Genomic DNA, 20,684 nt, shown 5'->3' with positions numbered 1-20,684 from the left:
CACCAGTGAGCCCTTGTCACTGGTGAGGTGCTTTTTGCTAGTGCCCACCAGCTCCTCTGGTGAGATCTAGTCTAACTATTCTATTACTGTGTACTACTTGTACCCACCAGCTCCTCTGGTGAGGTTTAGCCAAACTACTCAGTTACTGTGAACCAATAGCGCCCACCAGCTCCTCTGGTGAGGTCTAGTTAAACTATTCAGTTACTGTTGCACCAAGCACTATACACCTTGCTATTCTGTTTGCTATTCTGTTTGCTATACTTGCATTATTGGTGATACTGCAGATCACCACATAATCAGGTATAGCGTCTGTATTATCGGTGATTCTGCAGATCACACATAATCAGATGTCTGTGTTGCAACACCAATCGTTACAAGTATAAACGGTTCAGGGGAGCCAGACCTGTCCAAGACCGTACTAATAAGGGCGGCAATCTCAGATCAAAAGCGTTGAACCAGAGGCCAGAACCACCAAATGTGAGCACAGTCGCCCTCTCTTCCGTATTTTCTGAAACATTCACTAGGTCTACTGTTATCCATTCCATGTAGCATAGTAGGGGGTAATATACATCCTGTGAAGGACCTTCAAACCTGTCTCAATATGAGAGAAATAACTACTTCCCCTATTTATGGTGAGGCAACATTTAGACCAGACTGTAACGGTTGTTTGACCCAACTCAATTTCCCACTGGGACATAATTTTAATTTGGTTGCCTCAAGTGGCTGAGAGAATATAGAATAAACTAAGATATGAGATGAGCCCCCCATCAAGGGGTCTAAGTTTGGACCAATGCTCAAAATGGGTAACAGCAGAAATATCTTTAGTATTGCGAGAGAGAGACTTCAAAAAGTGGTACAAGTTGAGTGCTGAAAAGGACTCGGAGACGGTAGGCATGGATACATGGTTATTTTTAACCTCCCTGGTGGTAATCCCAAGGTACGCTCGGGCTAGCACCCGGGAGCTCTATGCAGAGTATAGCGCAGCGGAAACTTTTACTCACCTCTCTGGGGGGATCCAGACGTCAGCAGCTGTTCTCCTTCCTGTCCTCCGAGGCTCTAAATCACTCTGGGGAGATTGCAGTCATCGATCTCACCAAAGAGTTACAGCGCCACCCAGAGGATGGAGGTAAAATTGCAGCGCTGGAGCCCAGTGAGGTAAGTGAGAGCTGGGGCTGCTGCTAGCCTTCTGGCAGCATGATTTTTCCTGATTTTAGGATATGAAACCTTTTAAAAAGACCCTAAAATCCTTAAATAATCATACCGCCAGGGGGGTTAAACTGATCCAAGGATGCGAGTTTGCTATCTACAAGAAAATGCTTCAGATGAAAGAGACCTCTTGACTTCCACCACCCGAAGAAGCCAAGCAGGATTGTTAAATATTTGTGTAAGTGGAGAAAGTGCTGACTGAGGCCTAGAACCCACTACAAGTTGCAAATCGCTAGCGTTTTCAATTAGCGCTCTGTAAGAGATTGCAGAGTGTTTTCAAGGGGATTTTGGTAGTGATTTTAAAAAGTGTAAGCTTTTTGCCAGCGATTGTGATTGCAATTTGTGACTTTAATTCTGATTGGTTGTTTCAAATTATTAGTATTTTTTTACAGTTTGCAGTAATTTAAAATCGTGCACAAATCGCTATGTGTGGCGATTCATGAGCGATTTGCCAGTGCTTAAATACTTTACATTGAAGCGCAAACACTCCCAAAATGCTGCATGTCCTGCGATTGCAATTTTGCTAAACGCAATCGCTACTGTGGAATTTGTTACATTTATTTGCATTGACAGAGCGTTTAGGGAAATCGGTAGCGATTTAAAACACTCCCAAAACACTCGAAAAAGTGATCTAGTGGGTTCCAGCTCTCAAGCTGCTTAACCTCCCTGGCGGTAAGCCCGAGCTGAGCTCGGGCTATGCCGCACAGGAGGATTTCTCAGGGTCTGCTGGGGCGATTCGCCCCATTCAAAGTGCTGTGCGCGCAGCCAGCACTTTGCTAGCCGCGCACACAGCTCGATCGCCGCCGCTCTGCGGCGATCGCCCGCACGCAGTGGCTGAAGAGGGCCCCCCCCGCCAGAGCCCTGCGCTGCCCGGATCAATGAGTTCCGGGCAGCGCTATGGGCTGGATCGAGTGCGCATGACGTCAGGACGTCCATGACGTCATGCCGATCGTCGCCATGGCGACAGGAGAGGCCAAACAGGGGAACGCGTTATATACGCGTTCCCCTGTTTGCTATAGATGCCGGCGACGATCGCACTAGAGGGCCACATGCGCCCTCTAGTGGTGTTTCATGTAGCTACCACTCTGGTAGCTTTACATGAAACAAAAAAAAATTAAAAAAAAAGGATTTTTGCCCATTTTCAAAAATAAATGAACCGCCAGGGAGGTTAATAAAACCGGATCCTATACCACAATACCAAAGCATGGAGGAGATAAGGGCCGGTTCACACTTGCGGTTTTGCAAAAACCGCACCGGATGTCCGGACCGCACCGGAGCCGGATCGGACCTGAACCGTACGGTTCCTGTCCGGATCCGGTCCGGTTGCATACGGTTTCCGTGCGGTATGAACACGGTTGCGGTCCGGATCCGGATAGTAACAACCTGTATAAAAAAAAAAAAAAATGTTGGGGTCTGGGAGGTCAGCAGAAGGGGGACCTGTGGAATCAGGCCCTCTGCTGTTTAGCACTCACCTCCACCTCCGACATGCTGCCAACATCTCCGGATCCGGATCCAGCTGTGCTGCTCCACTCCAAAATGCTTGCCCATGTGTCCCCAGCCAATATCGCCGCAAAAATCCGCATAGGAAGTGGGGTAGAACATCCGGATTTTTTGCCAGTGTGTTGTGCGCTCTCCGGTTCTCATTGGTTTCCATTGGCCGGATGGTGCAGTCCGGCTCCGCCCCGGATACGGCTGCCGGAGGAGCCGGACCAAAAAATAGCGCATGTTGGAACGGACACCGGAGTCCGGATCCGGTCCGGCTCCGGTCCGGACGAAACGGACACATGTGAACCCTGGCATAGACTTACATTGCTATGCCGTGCGTCCGTTTCGTCCGGCCAGCATGCGGTGCGGCTCCGGCACGGCTATTCCGGATAGCCACCGCTAATGTGAACCGGGCCTTAGAGAAATGGTTTTCAGGGATGATATAGATGGACCACATAAGTGAGCCTAGGCTCAGAGGGGCCAGCAAGTCATTTTCAATTTGCATTGTGCTCAGTGGTTTTTTTTTTTTTCCGTTTTAAATACGCTACAGTTTCCCTTTAAGCAACAGTAACCATTTGTAATAATAGTATGGGTATTTGTGCACTATGCTTGCAATTACTTAATTCAGCTATGTTTCTAAGGCTCATGTGAAGCAGCCCTCCTGAAATGAGAAAACTTAAACAAAAAAAATACACATGATGTGAAGCATTTCCCCACAAATTACACATGATGCAGCAGTGTTTCACCAATATATATAAATATATAATATGGCAGCGATTAGGTAGCCAGATAACTAGAGATGGCGCGAACCTCCGATTTTAGGTTCGCGAACGGGGTTCAGGAACTTCCGCAAAAGGTTCGGTTTGCGCAAACTTTCGCGAACCGCAATAGACTTCAATGGGGAGGCGAACTATGAAAACTAGAAACACTTATGCTGGCCACAAAAGTGATGGAAAAGATGTTTCAAGGGGTCTAACACCTGAGTTTTTGCATGGATGAGTGGGATAGACGTCAAAAGTCCCGGGGAAAAATCCGGATTTGACGCAAAGCAGCATTTTAAGGGCAGAAATCACATTGAATGTTGAATTGCAGGACTAAAGTGCTTTACAACATCTTGCATGTGTATACATCAATCAGGAAGTGTAATTCTTTCTCCCTCCTCCCTCCAGGGATTGTCTTCCAGGGATTTGTAGGATGTCAAAAGCACACTCAAATACATTGGCCAGGAATCAAGCCCAGGTCAGCTGCTTGGAGGGCAGCTATGCTCACCATTATACCACCAACACTACAGGCTGAAGCCAGCCTAGCTGGCCAGGGAAGGATGAAAAGCGAGGTGCAAAAATTAAATCATGCCTAGCAGAGGATGGTTTCGATCCATCAACCTTGGGGTGATGGGCCCAGCACACTTCCTCTGTGCTACTCTGCAGTCTGCTTACATTTGTATACAATCTTCAAGTTTAAGAAGGGTGCGTTAGTTTAAATAGTTACACTACAATCTATGTTACAGCAAGGCCCTAAATTTCTCTTAAGGGCGTATATAAGCAGACTGCAGAGTGGCACAGCAGAAGTGTGCTGGGCCCATAACCCAGAGGTTGATGGATCGAAACCATCCTCTGCTAGGTGTACTTCATTTTTTACACCTTGCTTTACCACATGGGCCAATCGGCGGCCATAGCCTCTTAAACGGTACCAGAGATGTACCCTAGCTGAAAAAATGAAAAAGAAGTTATACATACCTGGGGCTTCCTCCAGCCCCATACGCACTGATCGATCCCACGCCGCCATCCACTGCTGCCCGCATCTACGAGAACCGGCTGTTTAGCACTCACCTCCACCTCCGACATGCTGCCAACATCTCCGGATCCGGATCCAGCTGTGCTGCTCCACTCCAAAATGCTTGCCCATGTGTCCCCAGCCAATATCGCCGCAAAAATCCGCATAGGAAGTGGGGTAGAACATCCGGATTTTTTGCCAGTGTGTTGTGCGCTCTCCGGTTCTCATTGGTTTCCATTGGCCGGATGGTGCAGTCCGGCTCCGCCCCGGATACGGCTGCCGGAGGAGCCGGACCAAAAAATAGCGCATGTTGGAACGGACACCGGAGTCCGGATCCGGTCCGGCTCCGGTCCGGACGAAACGGACACATGTGAACCCTGGCATAGACTTACATTGCTATGCCGTGCGTCCGTTTCGTCCGGCCAGCATGCGGTGCGGCTCCGGCACGGCTATTCCGGATAGCCACCGCTAATGTGAACCGGGCCTTAGAGAAATGGTTTTCAGGGATGATATAGATGGACCACATAAGTGAGCCTAGGCTCAGAGGGGCCAGCAAGTCATTTTCAATTTGCATTGTGCTCAGTGGTTTTTTTTTTTTTCCGTTTTAAATACGCTACAGTTTCCCTTTAAGCAACAGTAACCATTTGTAATAATAGTATGGGTATTTGTGCACTATGCTTGCAATTACTTAATTCAGCTATGTTTCTAAGGCTCATGTGAAGCAGCCCTCCTGAAATGAGAAAACTTAAACAAAAAAAATACACATGATGTGAAGCATTTCCCCACAAATTACACATGATGCAGCAGTGTTTCACCAATATATATAAATATATAATATGGCAGCGATTAGGTAGCCAGATAACTAGAGATGGCGCGAACCTCCGATTTTAGGTTCGCGAACGGGGTTCAGGAACTTCCGCAAAAGGTTCGGTTTGCGCAAACTTTCGCGAACCGCAATAGACTTCAATGGGGAGGCGAACTATGAAAACTAGAAACACTTATGCTGGCCACAAAAGTGATGGAAAAGATGTTTCAAGGGGTCTAACACCTGAGTTTTTGCATGGATGAGTGGGATAGACGTCAAAAGTCCCGGGGAAAAATCCGGATTTGACGCAAAGCAGCATTTTAAGGGCAGAAATCACATTGAATGTTGAATTGCAGGACTAAAGTGCTTTACAACATCTTGCATGTGTATACATCAATCAGGAAGTGTAATTCTTTCTCCCTCCTCCCTCCAGGGATTGTCTTCCAGGGATTTGTAGGATGTCAAAAGCACACTCAAATACATTGGCCAGGAATCAAGCCCAGGTCAGCTGCTTGGAGGGCAGCTATGCTCACCATTATACCACCAACACTACAGGCTGAAGCCAGCCTAGCTGGCCAGGGAAGGATGAAAAGCGAGGTGCAAAAATTAAATCATGCCTAGCAGAGGATGGTTTCGATCCATCAACCTTGGGGTGATGGGCCCAGCACACTTCCTCTGTGCTACTCTGCAGTCTGCTTACATTTGTATACAATCTTCAAGTTTAAGAAGGGTGCGTTAGTTTAAATAGTTACACTACAATCTATGTTACAGCAAGGCCCTAAATTTCTCTTAAGGGCGTATATAAGCAGACTGCAGAGTGGCACAGCAGAAGTGTGCTGGGCCCATAACCCAGAGGTTGATGGATCGAAACCATCCTCTGCTAGGTGTACTTCATTTTTTACACCTTGCTTTACCACATGGGCCAATCGGCGGCCATAGCCTCTTAAACGGTACCAGAGATGTACCCTAGCTGAAAAAATGAAAAAGAAGTTATACATACCTGGGGCTTCCTCCAGCCCCATACGCACTGATCGATCCCACGCCGCCATCCACTGCTGCCCGCATCTACGAGAACCGGCTCCCGTCACTGACGTCATCGGAGCCAGCTACGCAGGAGAAGTGCGCCCTCTACGTATCTCTCCATACACTGCTGCAGAGATATGCAAAGGGCGCGCTTCTGCTACGCTTAGACTGGCTCCGACTGACGGAACAGCGGGGAGCTGGTTCTCGTAGCTGCGGGCAGAGGAGGGCGGCGGCGTGGGATCGATCAGCGCATATGGGCTGGAGGAAGCCCCAGGTATGTATAAAATCTTTATTTTTTTCAGCTTTGGTTCCCTTTAAGAGAAAGTGTCATTAGGGCCTTGCTGTAACATAGATTGTAGTGTAACTATTTCAACTAATGTACCCTTCTTAAACTTAAAGATTGTATACAAATGTAAGCAGAGTGACACAGCGGAAGTGTGCTGGGCCCATAACCCAGAGGTAGATGCATCAAAACCATCCTCTGCTAGGTGTACTTTATTTTTTACACTTTGCTTTACCACATGGGCCAATCGGCGGCCATAGCCGTTTAAGAGAAAGTGTCATTAGGGCCTTGCTGTAACATAGATTGTAGTGTAACTATTTCAACTAATGTACCCTTCTTAAAGAGACTCCGTAACAAAAATTGCATCCTGTTTTTTATCATCCTACAAGTTCCAAAAGCTATTCTAATGTGTTCTGGCTTACTGCAGCACGTTCTACTATCACCATCTCTGTAATAAATCAACTTATCTCTCTCTTGTCAGACTTGTCAGCCTGTGTCTGGAAGGCTGCCAAGTTCTTCAGTGTTGTGGTTCTGTGATGCATCTCCCCCCTCCAGGACCCTCTCTATTTAGATTAGGGCAGATTCTCTCTTCTCTCTTATCTTTTACAAGCTGGATAAATCCTCCTCTGAGCTGGCTGGGCTTTCACATACTGAGGAATTACATATAGGCAGAGCTGTCTGCACTCTGCAGGAAGAAACAGCCTGACACTTCAGTGGAAGATAGCAGCAGGAGGAAACACACAAATGATCTCTTGAGATTCAAAAGGAAGGGTGTATACAGCCTGCTTGTGTATGGATGTATTTTCTATGTGTGGACATACTGTACATCAACCTACTTCCTGTTTTGGTGGCCATTTTGTTTGTTTATAAACAAACTTTTTAAAACTGTTTTTAACCACTTAATGCGGCGGGGAGCGGCGAAATTGTGACAGAGGGTAATAGGAGATGTCCCCTAACGCACTGATATGTTTACTTTTGTGCGATTTTAACAATACAGATTCTCTTTAAACTTAAATATTGTATACAAATGTAAGCAGACTGCAGAGTGGTGAAGCAGAAGTTTGCTGGGCCCATAACCCAGATGGATCGAAATGATCCTCTGCTAGGTATGGTTTCATTTTTGCACCTCGCTTTATCGCATGGGCAAAACGGTTTCCATAGCCCTGTAAGAGAAAGTGTAATAAGGGCCCTACTGTAACATAGATATTACGGTAGCTAAGACTACTACTGGGCCTTTCTTGTAGTTGAAGAGATGAGTGAACTGTGACACCACACTTAAAAAAAAACAAAAAAAAAACATCAAACAGAGAAGCTTACCCATTTTGGAGCATTGGATTTGGTAAAGTCTTAAGCCAATGTGTTGTAAGACACAAGTAAGCGTACGAGAGAGAACGGCGCCGGAGACTTGGGCGCAGGACACAGCCAGTATATGACTGATCCTGCTGCCGCACAAGTCCGGGCCGTGTTAATTACTATTCCCCCTCCAGGCCGACATGGATAGTGGGGGAATGAAATAATTCGGCTTCCAGCAATTGCTGGAAGCCGAATTATTGTTTTAAAAGCAACTTCAGGTCTGTCTTCTGACGGCGCTGAAGTTACTCCATATGCTTGCGATAGCCGTAATTCCTATTACGGCCTATGGTGGCGCCGGCTGCGCCCAAGTCTCCTGCGCTGCTGCGCCTAAGTCTCCAGCGCTGGATTTACCGTGTTCGACAAGTAAGCTTTAGGTTAGCAGGAATGGTTGCATGGCCATCTAGCTTTTCATCCTTCCCAGGCCAGTTAGGCTGGCTTCAGCCTGTAGTGTTGGTATAGTGGTGAGCATAGCTGCCCTCCAAGCAGTTGACCTGGGTTTGATTCCTGGCCAATGTACGTGAGCTTGCTTTTGACATCCTACAAATCCCTGGAAGACAAGATCCTCCTCCGGAGGAGGAGGAGCTGTTGTGGGGTGGTATTTAAGGAATAACAATCAGCCAGGAGCAAGCTAACAAAGCCTACAAGAGCCTAACTAAGCTTCCCCTAGTAGTCTGTCAGCAGCTGTCCCGTCACTAATTACTGTAGGCAGATGAATGAGTAAAACGGCAGGAGAACCTTGTCTTTTATAAGGGGGGGGGTTCCGGTTATTTACACTGCCTATATACTAAAGGGGGATCCAGTTATATACACTGGCTATATACTAAAGGGGGATCCGGTTATATACACTGGCTATATACTAAAGGGGGATCCAGTTATATACACTGGCTATATACTAAAGGGGGATCCGGTTATATACACTGGCTATATAACTAAAGGGGATCCGGTTATTTACACTGGCTATATACTAAAGGGGGATCCGGTTATATACACTGGCTATATACTAAAGGGGATCCGGTTATATACACTGGCTATATACTAAAGGGGGATCCGGTTATTTACACTGGCTATATACTAAAGGAGATCTGGTTATTTACACTGGCTATATACTAAAGGGGGATCCAGTTATATACACTGGCTATATACTAAAGGGGGATCCGGTTATATACACTGGCTATATACTAAAGGGGATCTGGTTATATACACTGGCTATATACTAAAGGGGATCCGGTTATGTACACTGGCTATATACTAAAGGGGATCCGGTTATGTACACTGGCTATATACTAAAGGGGGATCCGGTTATTTACACTGGCTATATACTAAAGGGGGATCCGGTTATATACACTGGCTATATACTAAAGGGGGATCCGGTTATTTACACTGGCTATATACTAAAGGGGGATCCGGTTATTTACACTGGCTATATACTAAAGGGGGATCCGGTTATTTACACTGGCTATATACTAAAGGGGGATCCGGTTATATACACTGGCTATATACTAAAGGGGGATCCGGTTATATACACTGGCTATATACTAAAGGGGGATCCGGTTATATACACTGGCTATATACTAAAGGGGATCCGGTTATGTACACTGGCTATATACTAAAGGGGATCCGGTTATGTACACTGGCTATATACTAAAGGGGGATCCGGTTATATACACTGGCTATATACTAAAGGGGGATCCGGTTATATACACTGGCTATATACTAAAGGGGGATCCGGTTATATACACTGGCTATATACTAAAGGGGGATCTGTTTATATACACTGTGTAATGAGGCAACAGCAGGCTGAACGCGGACGTGTGTCCGCGTCCGCATCAGCAGCGCAACCGCCCGCATGGCCGCATGCGGAACGCGGAGAAACGTCCACGTCCGCAGCGGTAGCACGATCCACCGTTCAGTCGCAGACCTCTCAGCGTACTCCACGTCGAGGCTGCACTCCTGGAACACCTTCACAGGCCTCATGGCATGCTGCTCGCCGAGACACCTCTCATGACAGTCTGGACCCCGTAGGGGCCGCGCGCGTGTGCAGTAGAGCCTTTTATACTCTTAGAAAGAGAGTCAGCTGACCAGCTGGTCAGCTGACCTCAGCAAGGTCCTTGAGCTGTACTGCAAGGTCCTTGAGCCACGTTGTGATTGGTTGAATGGCTGGGCGGGCTGTTTGAGTCCAGCACAGTATAAAAGCAGGCATTCTGTCAGTTGCAAGTTGTCTGCAGTCAGCGAATACTTGTGTGTTAGCACTCAGACCCTAGTCAGATCCCAAAGTGTGCTAGAACCAGCTGGAGCTGGGGATCCACACTTAGCCAGATTCTGTTGATAGCCTAAAGTACTATTGCATTATATTGTGTATGACCTTTTGCCTGTTATCTCTTTATCCTCTTGCCTCCTGATTTTGTACTTCGCCAGCCCGTACCGTTACCGACTATTGGCTTGGCTTCTGATTACCCTTGTGTTTCTCGATTCTGTACCTCTGCTCATCTGATTTCCCGTTGCTGACCTTGGCTTGACCTCTAATCTTGATTTCTGTCTGTCGATTCGGTACTTCTTTGCCAGTTCTGATACCGAACCGTTTTTCCGTTTGACTTTGCCCCCTTTAGTGGGTTTTCCACTAAAGGGTTAACTCTGCTGAGTTCTTCTTGCGGGGAACTCAGTAACTCCTCAGCATATCATTACTGTTGAGGAACGCAATTCTGCGTTCTTATCCTAGTCGCAGAATCGCACACACTGCCCTTCCTTCCAGAGGTCTCCATCCCTCTGAGTTAACGTCAGTGTGGTGGGTTTTCCACAAGTTATCTGTACCTTGTTTTCCAGAGTACGCATAAATATTTGTATTATTGGTGATGCCGCAGATCACCATATAATCAAATATATCTGTATTACTAGTGATACTGCGGATCACTAATAATCAGAAAACTCTGAAGTGTATACACCAAACACCACAACATTACAGTACTGCAGACCAGTAAAAGTAACATGGAGGGAGTTGCCGAGCAGTTGCAGACTTTAACTGCGGCAGTCGATGAGCTTAGAAACACCGTTGCTGCTCAGCAGGTCCAGATCAACCAGCTGACTGAGGCCTTTCAGAAACTGCCGGCACCACTTAATGTTCTACCCTCCCCAGCCAGTAGCGAGCCTAAGATGGCTCTTCCTGAAAGATTTTCTGGTTCTCGGTCCGACTTCAGTAATTTCAAAAATCGTTGTTTAGCCTATTTTCAGATGAGGCCCATATCATCTGGTTCTGAGGTACAGAGAGTAATTTTTATTAAAACTTTGTTACAAGGGGATTCTCAGACATGGGCGTTCAGCTTACCTGAGGGTCACTCTGCCTTATCTTCAGTGTCCGAGTTTTTCAAGAACATGGCCATCATATATGAGGATCCTGATTTAGCCGGCACTGCTGAGCGTAAACTCCGATGCCTAAAGCAAGGCAATCGTATGGTTGAGGAGTACGCTGCCGAGTTTAGAAGGTGGGCGGTCTCAGTGAGGTGGGATCAGTTCACTCTTCTAGACACATACATGACCGGTCTCTCCGAGTCCATTATTGATGTCATGATAAGCCACCCTGAGCCCAAAGATGTAGATGCAGCTATTGCCTTATCGGTTAAGATCGATAGACGCATTCGCTATCATAAAAAGGGCAGGTCATCTGTGCTAGTTAGAGCGCCCTCTACTGTTGGTTCCCCTGAGGTTCCAGAGGAGGAGCCAATGCAGTTGGGGCACGGACGACTCTCAGTCGCTGAGAAAGCTAGGAGAAGGAAGGAAGGTCTGTGTCTATATTGTGGGGAAAAGGGTCATCGAGTGCAGAACTGCAGTAAGAAGGCGGAAAACTTGTCCGCTTAGGGATGGTTGGAGGTACCACCCTAAGCGAGCCAGTTCTACCTCCATGTCAGAATAAAATCTTGCTGCCCTGTTCTCTTCATTGGGAGAACAGTGACTTCCTAACCTCTGCATTTGTTGACTCTGGGTCAGCTGCCAACTTCATTGACAGAGACCTGGCTTTAAACTTTAACATTCCCATTCTTCCCATACAAAGACACATTTATGTTACAGCAATCGATGACTCTCCTTTACAGAACAAGACACCTCTTTGTCAAACTCCGCCGCTCACACTTCAGGTTGGAGTATTGCACACTGAGGTCATCCAGTTCTATGTTTTAAAGATGGCCACCTCATCCGTCATATTGGGGCTACCATGGTTGAAGAAGCATTCCCCTCAAATAGACTGGAAAGAGGGCCAATTATCTGCCTGGTCCTCCTATTGTCAGGAGAATTGTCTTAAATCCATTTCTGTGTGTGCTTCAGAGGTCCAGGTCCAGGGGGTCCCACCTCAGTACACTGATTTTTCCGACGTATTGGCCTCGATTCATAAAGCATTTCCGCATGAGGAAATGCAGAAAGCCGCTCGCTTTACCGACCACACAGCAAAATATGTATTCATAAAGGCTTTTTCCGCATGAAAAGCCGACATCCAGGAGCAGAGTGATCAATCACCGCCTTGCGCGGTGATTATCATAACAAAAGTAACAAATATCAATTCATAAAGATTAGAGGTAGCGGTATGCGGACGGGTATTACCGCTACCTCTGATGTGGCGAGAAGCGTGCGGAATCCGTTGCAGTGAATGGGACAGACCTCCCAAGCAGCTGCAGAGAGAACACCGCACGGAGGGATTCCGCCTGCTTCTCCGGCTTCCGCATGTCTCCCGACAGCCTAACGCCTGCCTACAGCGGAGTATCTCCGCACGCCTGTCACAACAGGCAACATTTTTATGAATTACCACCCTGAAGGCGGAAATACCGACAGCGGTGTTTCCCCGCTCCACTTTCCCCGCTCGCAGGCACTTTTATGAATCGAGGCCATTTTGTCCTCGATCTGCTGACAGGTTGCCTCCACATAGACCCTATGACTGCCCCATTGAATTGAGACCGGGTACACTGCCTCCTAGGGGTCGTTTGTACAACCTCTCCAGCCCTGAAAAGGTGGCAATGAAAGATTACATCAAGGAGAACTTGGAGAAGGGATTTATCCGTGCCTCCAAGTCTCCTGCTGGTGCAGGTTTCTTTTTTGTTAAAAAGAAGGATGGTGGTCTTCGCCCCTGCATAGACTACAGGCAGCTAAACAAAATCACCATAAAAAATCGATACCCTCTTCCACTCATTGATGACCTGTTTACTCAGATTACTGAGGCCTGTGTTTTTTCAAAGTTAGACTTGAGGGGGGCATACAATCTTATTCGGATCAGAGAGGGCGACGAGTGGAAGACCGCATTTAACACTCCTGACGGTCACTATGAGTATTTAGTTATGCCCTTTGGATTGTGCAATGCCCCAGCTGTCTTTCAGGAGTTTGTAAACGATATTTTCAGAGATGTGTCTGGCAGGTTTACAGTGGTCTATCTTGATGATATTTTAATTTTTTCAAAAAATTTACAGGAACACAGGAAGCATGTAAAATTTGTGTTACAGAAGCTCAGGGAGAACCAGTTATATGCTAAGCTGGAGAAATGCCTCTTCGAGGTGAAAGAGGTGGCATTTTTAGGGTATATTATATCCACCTCTGGACTGGCAATGGATCCAAGCAAAGTCTCAGCAGTGTTGGATTGGCCGCAACCTTCAGGCCTCAAAGCCCTGCAGAGATTTTTAGGCTTTGCTAACTATTATAGGCGGTTTATTAGGGGGTACTCTTCAGTTGTTGCCCCCATGACCCAGTTGACCAAGAAAGGCGCTGATGCGACTAACTGGTCACCAGAAGCCATTGAGGCCTTTCAATCATTAAAAAAATCTTTTTGTTCCGCCCCCATATTGCGTCATGTTGACATCACCCGCCCCTTCATAGTAGAGGTAGATGCATCGGAGGTTGGGGTTGGGGCAGTCCTCTCGCAAGCTTTTGGACCTGATAATAAGGTTCATCCTTGTGCATTTTTTTCAAGAAAGTTTGCACCGGCAGAGAGGAATTATGATGTGGGGAACCGGGAATTGTTGGCTGTTAAGTTAGCTCTAGAGGAGTGGCGTCATTGGTTAGAGGGGGCAGAATTTCCCTTTACTGTTTATACTGACCATAAGAACCTCGAATACATTGAGAAGGCCAAGAGGTTAACACCCAGGCAGGCGAGATGGGCACTTTTTTTTTCCCGGTTTGATTTTATCATAACCTATAAGCCTGGGGATAAGAATGTTAAGGCTGACGCCTTATCCAGGTGTTTTGAATCTGAATCTGCCCCACCAGCCACTCCTGTCAATATTCTACCTGAGAGGTATTTTCTGGCAGCCACTGAGATCTCCGAAGACTTGTCAAAATCGCTTATTGCATGCCAGTCCAATGTTCCCAATGGAAAACCTGAGGGACTTCTGTACGTCCCTATTCGTTTTCGGGAACGGGTGCTCCAGATGTTTCATGAACATAAGAATGTGGGACATCCAGGTATTGCCAGAACCCAGGAACTCTTGAATAGGGCAGTCTGGTGGCCTTCTTACATGTCTGATTGTGAGGAATTTGTTAAGTCCTGCTCTGTCTGTGCCAGGAGTAAGTCCTCCAGAAAAGCTCCAGCAGGCTCTCTTCAGCCCCTGCCTTCTCCACAGGTTCCATGGTCCCACATTTCCATGGATTTTGTGGGGGAGCTGCCTGAATCTGAAGGTAACACTGTCATCTGGGTTGTTACGGACAGATTTAGTAAAATGGCACATTTCGTTGCTCTGTCTGGGTTTCCATCTGCCCGTAAATTGGCAGATTTATTTATTAATAACATCTTTAAGTTACATGGAATTCCGGTGGATATTGTATCTGATAGGGGGGTACAATTTGTGTCAAAGTTCTGGAGGGCCTTTTGTAAAGATCTGGGGATTTCTTTATCATTCTCTTCAGGTTACCATCCCCAGACTAATGGGCAGACAGAGAGGATCAATCAGTCCATGGAGCAGTTTCTTAGATGTTACATAGCAGATGCACAACATCTCTGGACAAGATTCCTCCCATTTGCTGAATTTGCCCACAATAACTTGAAAAACGCATCCTCTGGTTATTCTCCCTTTCAGATTGTCAATGGGAAGTGTCCCAAGTTTACGTCACTTCCAGTCAAGGAGTCACCTCTTCCAGCTCTCCAGGAATGGCAGGGGACTTTCAGAGAGATCTGGGGGAAGGTCAGAGATAATTTGGACAAAGCTTTTTCTGTTCAAAAGAAATTTGCTGATAGAAGACGTTCCACGGAGTGGAACTTTATTCCAGGGGATTATGTTTGGGTCTCTACTAGACACATTCCTCTCAGGCAACCATCAGCAAAATTAGGTCCTCGCTTTATCGGGCCTTTCCCTATAGAGAGTAAGATCAATGAGGTCACTTACAAGGTAAAATTACCTACTAATATGAGATGTGGCAGGACTTATCATGTTTCTTTATTGAAGCCTGCGGTAAGGGTAGATTCTACTCCCCCTGCTCCTGTGGTAGTGGATGGGGAATTGGAATATGAAGTCCAGGACATTTTAGATTCCCGTTTCTCACGCAACAAGCTCCAGTATCTGGTGCACTGGAAGGGGTACGGGCCAGAAGAGAGGTCATGGGTTCCCCTTCGAGATCTTCATGCTGAGGAGAAAAGGAGGAGATTTCATGAGTTGTATCCTGGGAAACCGGGTGAGGCATGCCCGGAGGTCATGCCTGAAAGGGGGGGTACTGTAATGAGGCCGTTTGACTTTGCCCCCTTTAGTGGGTTTTCCACTAAAGGGTTAACTCTGCTGAGTTCTTCTTGCGGGGAACTCAGTAACTCCTCAGCATATCATTACTGTTGAGGAACGCAATTCTGCGTTCTTATCCTAGTCGCAGAATCGCACACACTGCCCTTCCTTCCAGAGGTCTCCATCCCTCTGAGTTAACGTCAGTGTGGTGGGTTTTCCACAAGTTATCTGTACCTTGTTTTCCAGAGTACGCATAAATATTTGTATTATTGGTGATGCCGCAGATCACCATATAATCAAATATATCTGTATTACTAGTGATACTGCGGATCACTAATAATCAGAAAACTCTGAAGTGTATACACCAAACACCACAACATTACACACTGGCTATATACTAAGGGGGATCTGGTTATATACACTGGCTATATACTAAAGGGGATCTGGTTATATACACTGGCTATATACTAAAGGGGGATTGTAATGATCCGCTCAGCTGCCTGCCCAGGCAGGCAGCTTTTTGACCACTGTTCAGGTCTGCATTCTGCAGGTCTCTGGAAGAGAGACCTTTTGTCAGTTTTGCAGCTTGCTGCTGCTAGGGAATTTGCATACGTTGGTCATGCAAATTCCCTAGCCACATCCTCTGGAGGTTTGTACTATAAATACCATGTGATATCACAGACCTGCGCTGGTCATAAGGGTTAGTCCTGTGAAACACTCCTGGAGTGTCAGCCTTGCTCATTGTTTAAAGATTAGCTTAGAGTAATTCCTGGGACTGCACTAGGCAGGTTCCCTAGTGCAGTTAGGATTGCATATCTGTTTGTTTGTCTGTTGCGATTGTTCTGTCCCAGCGGTGGTCGACAGGAAGTCGTTCTGATCTTTGTTCTTGGAGTATAGCTGGAGCAGCGGTTGCTACCAGCTATCTCATTGTGAGGATCCGCGCGGCTGCCTGCACAGGCAGGCAGCCTTTTGACCACTGTTCAGGTCTGCATTCTGCAGGTCTCTGGAAGAGAGACCTTTTGTCAGTTGTGCAGCTTGCTGCTGAGGAATTTGCATATGTTTGTCATGCAGATTGCCTAGCCACATCCTTTGTAGGCTTGCTCTATAAAGAGCTATGTTTCCCAGAGTCCTTTGCTGGTCATAAGGGTTAGTTCCTGTGAAACACTCCAAGTGTCAGCCTTGCTCTTCGTTTGAAGATTAGCTTAGAGTATTCCTGGAACTGCACTGGGCAGTTTCTCTAGTGCAGTAGGATTGCATTATTTGTATTGCCTGTTCTGTCTGTCTGTGGGGTGCTAACCAGAGCAGTGGTTGTTACTGGTAGGCCCCTCTGTTCTGTTGTTGCCTTACTTGGGTCGCACTCGCTCTGACGGAAAGAGCAGTGGATTGTATCTCTTACGTATTCCTGTTTTCGTGTAACTGTTTTGTCTTGTACGAACGCTTGCTGGAGGCTCGGTGAGGTTACCGTTAAGCAAGCGCTCGCATCCTCTGTTTTATGTTTGTCTGTCGGTGGTTAGTTAGGCGTGCTTGTCTCTGTTGTGCTTATCACGCGGGGACCGCGCATAAACATGTGCACTGTTGCGAATGAGTGCGGTGTTCGCGTTTAGTTAGCGCTTGTTATTTTCCTTATCTCCTCATTGTATTATTTGCTGTGCCTTTGCTACTCTCGTGCTCTGCCTTGCTGTAGCCTTGTGTCACCTCTGGCAATCGCCTCTCTCGCAATTGCGTTCCTACTTCATATCTGCTGTTGTGGGTGCACCGTCGCAGGTTGGCGACTAGTTTGGTGCAGACACATACAATCTGTCCCTGTGCTCATTCTCTTCCACAATCGCTTCTCTTGCGATTGCGTTCTCACTTGGTTTCTTCTGTTGTGTGTCCACCGTCACAGGTTGGCGGCTAGATTGGTGGACATACATACATTCCTCATCTGTGCTTATTCGGTCTTGTGCCGCTGTTAGCAATCGCCATCTCTGGCGATTGCCTTCTCACTTTGTCTTCATGGTTGTGTGTTCATCGTCGCAGGGTGGCGACTAGTTTGGTGGACACACATACCCTCTGTCCCTTTGATCTCTCTCTTTCAGGGCTATCTTGCCCTGCGTTTCTTCCCTTCGTACAATTCCTGTCTGGCGTCTGTGGCAGGGCAGAGGAGCTGTTCCTCTGCACTCCACAGCTCCACCTGCCGACAGGAATTTCCCTCTACAGGTGCATTGCACCTTTTGCTGGGTTCCCTCAAATTACACGCTTGTGGAGGATTTCCGCAGTGTCAGCGCACGTCTTGTGCGCTAATCACGGAGAGAATTCCACAATCGTTACACTCATCTAATCTGTGTTGCCTGGATCGCACTCGTCTAGCGCTAGTGCTGTGGATCCGTCTGATCTCCATCTCTCTTGCTGTTATCTCTCACTTATTCCTGTTTTCGTGTATCTGTCTTGTCTGCTACGAACGCTTGCTGGAGGATCGGTGAGGTAACCGTTAAGTAAGCGCTCGCGTCCTCTGTTTCATGTTTGTCTGTCGGTGGTTAGTTAGGCGTGCTTGTGTCTGTTGTGCTTAACACGCGGAGACCGCGCAGTAAACGCGTTCGCTGTTGCGAATGAGCACGGTGTTCGCGTTTAGTTAGCGTTTGTTATTTTCCTTATCTTCTCATTGTATGATTTGCTGTGCCTTTGCTACTCTCGTGCTCTGCCTTGCTGTAGCCTTGTGTCACCTCTGGTTATCGCCTCTCTCGCGATTGCGTTCCTACTTCATATCTGCTGTTGTGTATGCATCGTCGTGGGTTGGCGACTAGTTTAAGTGCACACACATACAATCTGTCCCTTTGCTCAATCTCATTCGCAATCGCTTCTCAGGCGATTGCGTTCTCACTCGGTTTCCTTTGTTGTGTGTCCGCCGTCGCAGGGTGGCGGCTAGATTGGTGGACATACATACATTCCTCATCTGTGCTTATTCAGTCTTGTGTCGCTGTTAGCAATCGCCATCTCTGGCGATTGCCTTCTCACCTGTTCTTCATGGTTGTGTGTTCATCGTCGCAGGGTGGCGACTAGATTGGTGGACACACATACCCTCTGTCACTTTGATCTCTCCCTTTCAGGGCTATCTTGCCCTGCGTTTCTGCCCTTCGTGCAATTCCTGTCTGGCGTGTGTGACAGGGCAGAGGAGCTGTTCCTCTGCACTCCACAGCTCCACCTGCCGACAGGAATTTCCCTCTACAGGTGCATTGCACCTTTTGCTGGGTTCCCTCAAATTATACGCTTGTGGAGGATTTCCGCAGTGTCAGCGCACGACTTGTGCGCTGATCACGGAGAGAATTCCACAATCGTTACAGGGATCTGGTTATATACACTGGCTATATACTAAAGGGGGATCCGGTTATATACACTGGCTATATACTAAAGGGGATCTGGTTATATACACTGGCTATATACTAAAGGGGATCTGGTTATATACACTGGCTATATACTAAAGGGGGATCTGGATATATACACTGGCTATATACTAAAGGGGATCTGGTTATATACACTGGCTATATACTAAAGGGGGATCTGGATATATACACTGGCTATATACTAAAGGGGGATCCGGTTATATACACTGGCTATATACTAAAGGGGGATCTGGATATATACACTGGCTATATACTAAAGGGGATCCGGTTATATACACTGGATATATACAAGGAGGATCTGGTTATATACACTGGCTATATACTAAAGGGGGATCCGGTTATATACACTGGCTATATACTAAAGGGGGATCCGGTTATTTACACTGGCTATATACTAAAGGGGGATCCGGTTATATACACTGGCTATATAGTAAAGGGGGATCCGGTTATTTACACTGGCTATATACTAAAGGGGGATCTGGTTATATACACTGGCTATATACTAAAGGGGATCTGGTTATATACACTGGCTATATACTAAAGGGGGATCTGGTTATATACACTGGCTATATACTAAAGGGGATCTGGTTATATACATTGGCTATATACTAAAGGGGATCTGGTTGTATACACTGGCTATATACAAGGAGGATCTGGTTATATGCTAGTGTATATAGCCAGATCCCCCTTTAGTGCATAGCCAGTGTATATGAGGGAGTCTAGTATTGTACAATCTGTGCACAAGCTGTTTTTGAAGCCAACGTCCTCCCTTTGCTGCATCTCTTTTGAATGCAAGTTGTGTAAACTGCCCGTGTGTGGGCTCTGCACATCTATGCAGCTGGTCAATTTGAGTGCAGCCTATATTTGAAAGTGCTGCCATTTCCTACTGCTGTACAAAAATGTATATAGCCATGTCCCCCTTGTATATAGCCAGTGTATATAACCAGATCCTCTTTTAGTATACAGCCAATGTACATAGCCATATCCCCCTGCATATAGCCAAGCCAGATCCCCTTGTATATACAGCCAGTGTATATAGCTAAATCCCCGTTTATAGCCAATGTTTATAGCCAGATACCTCTTGTGTGACTGTGACAAGCAGGGAGGCTCACTCACTGTAATGCTGGCTGGATGCACCTTGCACGGCTGTTCGCTGCTGGCTGCTGCGCTGATCCTTCTAAATCTCTTCTCCTTCTGGCGTGCGTCACAATGTAGTGGGCTGGCCCGGCTGCCTCTCTCTCTGATTGGAGCACTGGAGGAGGGAGGGTGAGAGAGAGGGAGGAGAACCATGCTTAGCCGCCTGAGTCTGACTCCCTGAGCTTCCTACTGCAAAGCGCGCATGCGCATAAGTACGGGAAAAAACGGACAGCTGATTTTTGTGGGCAATCAGCCGATCTGTCCATCTAAATATGGACGCTTGGCAACCATGCATTGTGCTGAAACCTCTCCCACAGTGCGATGTCATGACCATGGTCCTGACAGTTTCCTGTCTGTGATCCTCGTAGCATTGTGGGAAATAACGGCTGTTTCCAACTGCCAAGCAAGCATCATCTCCCTCTGTGCATAGAGCTCTCAGTAACGAACATTCCGAACAGATCACCTAGCGGAACTCCACCAGTGATACATTTCAGATTGTAAATCAGGGAGAGGAAAGATTTTACCATTAGCAAATACTGACTAAATAATCTATAAATGAATATTGT

At 46.9% G+C, this 20,684-nt stretch overlaps 1 protein-coding gene across 1 annotated transcript in view; it reads right to left on the bottom strand.

The window, feature by feature from the left end:
- Positions 1 to 20,156, bottom strand: part of MYLK2 (myosin light chain kinase 2) — a 139,660-nt gene extending 119,504 nt beyond the window's left edge. The window contains exon 1 of the mRNA XM_068262018.1: positions 20,098 to 20,156. The gene's annotated coding sequence lies outside the window, so the exon portion shown is untranslated. The remainder of the gene's footprint in view (positions 1 to 20,097) is intronic.
- Positions 20,157 to 20,684: the final 528 nt, after the last annotated feature.

The sequence above is a fragment of the Hyperolius riggenbachi genome, chromosome 12, assembly GCF_040937935.1.
Source record: "Hyperolius riggenbachi isolate aHypRig1 chromosome 12, aHypRig1.pri, whole genome shotgun sequence".
NCBI lineage: Eukaryota > Metazoa > Chordata > Amphibia > Anura > Hyperoliidae > Hyperolius > Hyperolius riggenbachi.
The sequence above is the reverse complement of the archived record's forward strand: the minus strand, read 5'-3'. Positions and strand labels throughout refer to the sequence as shown.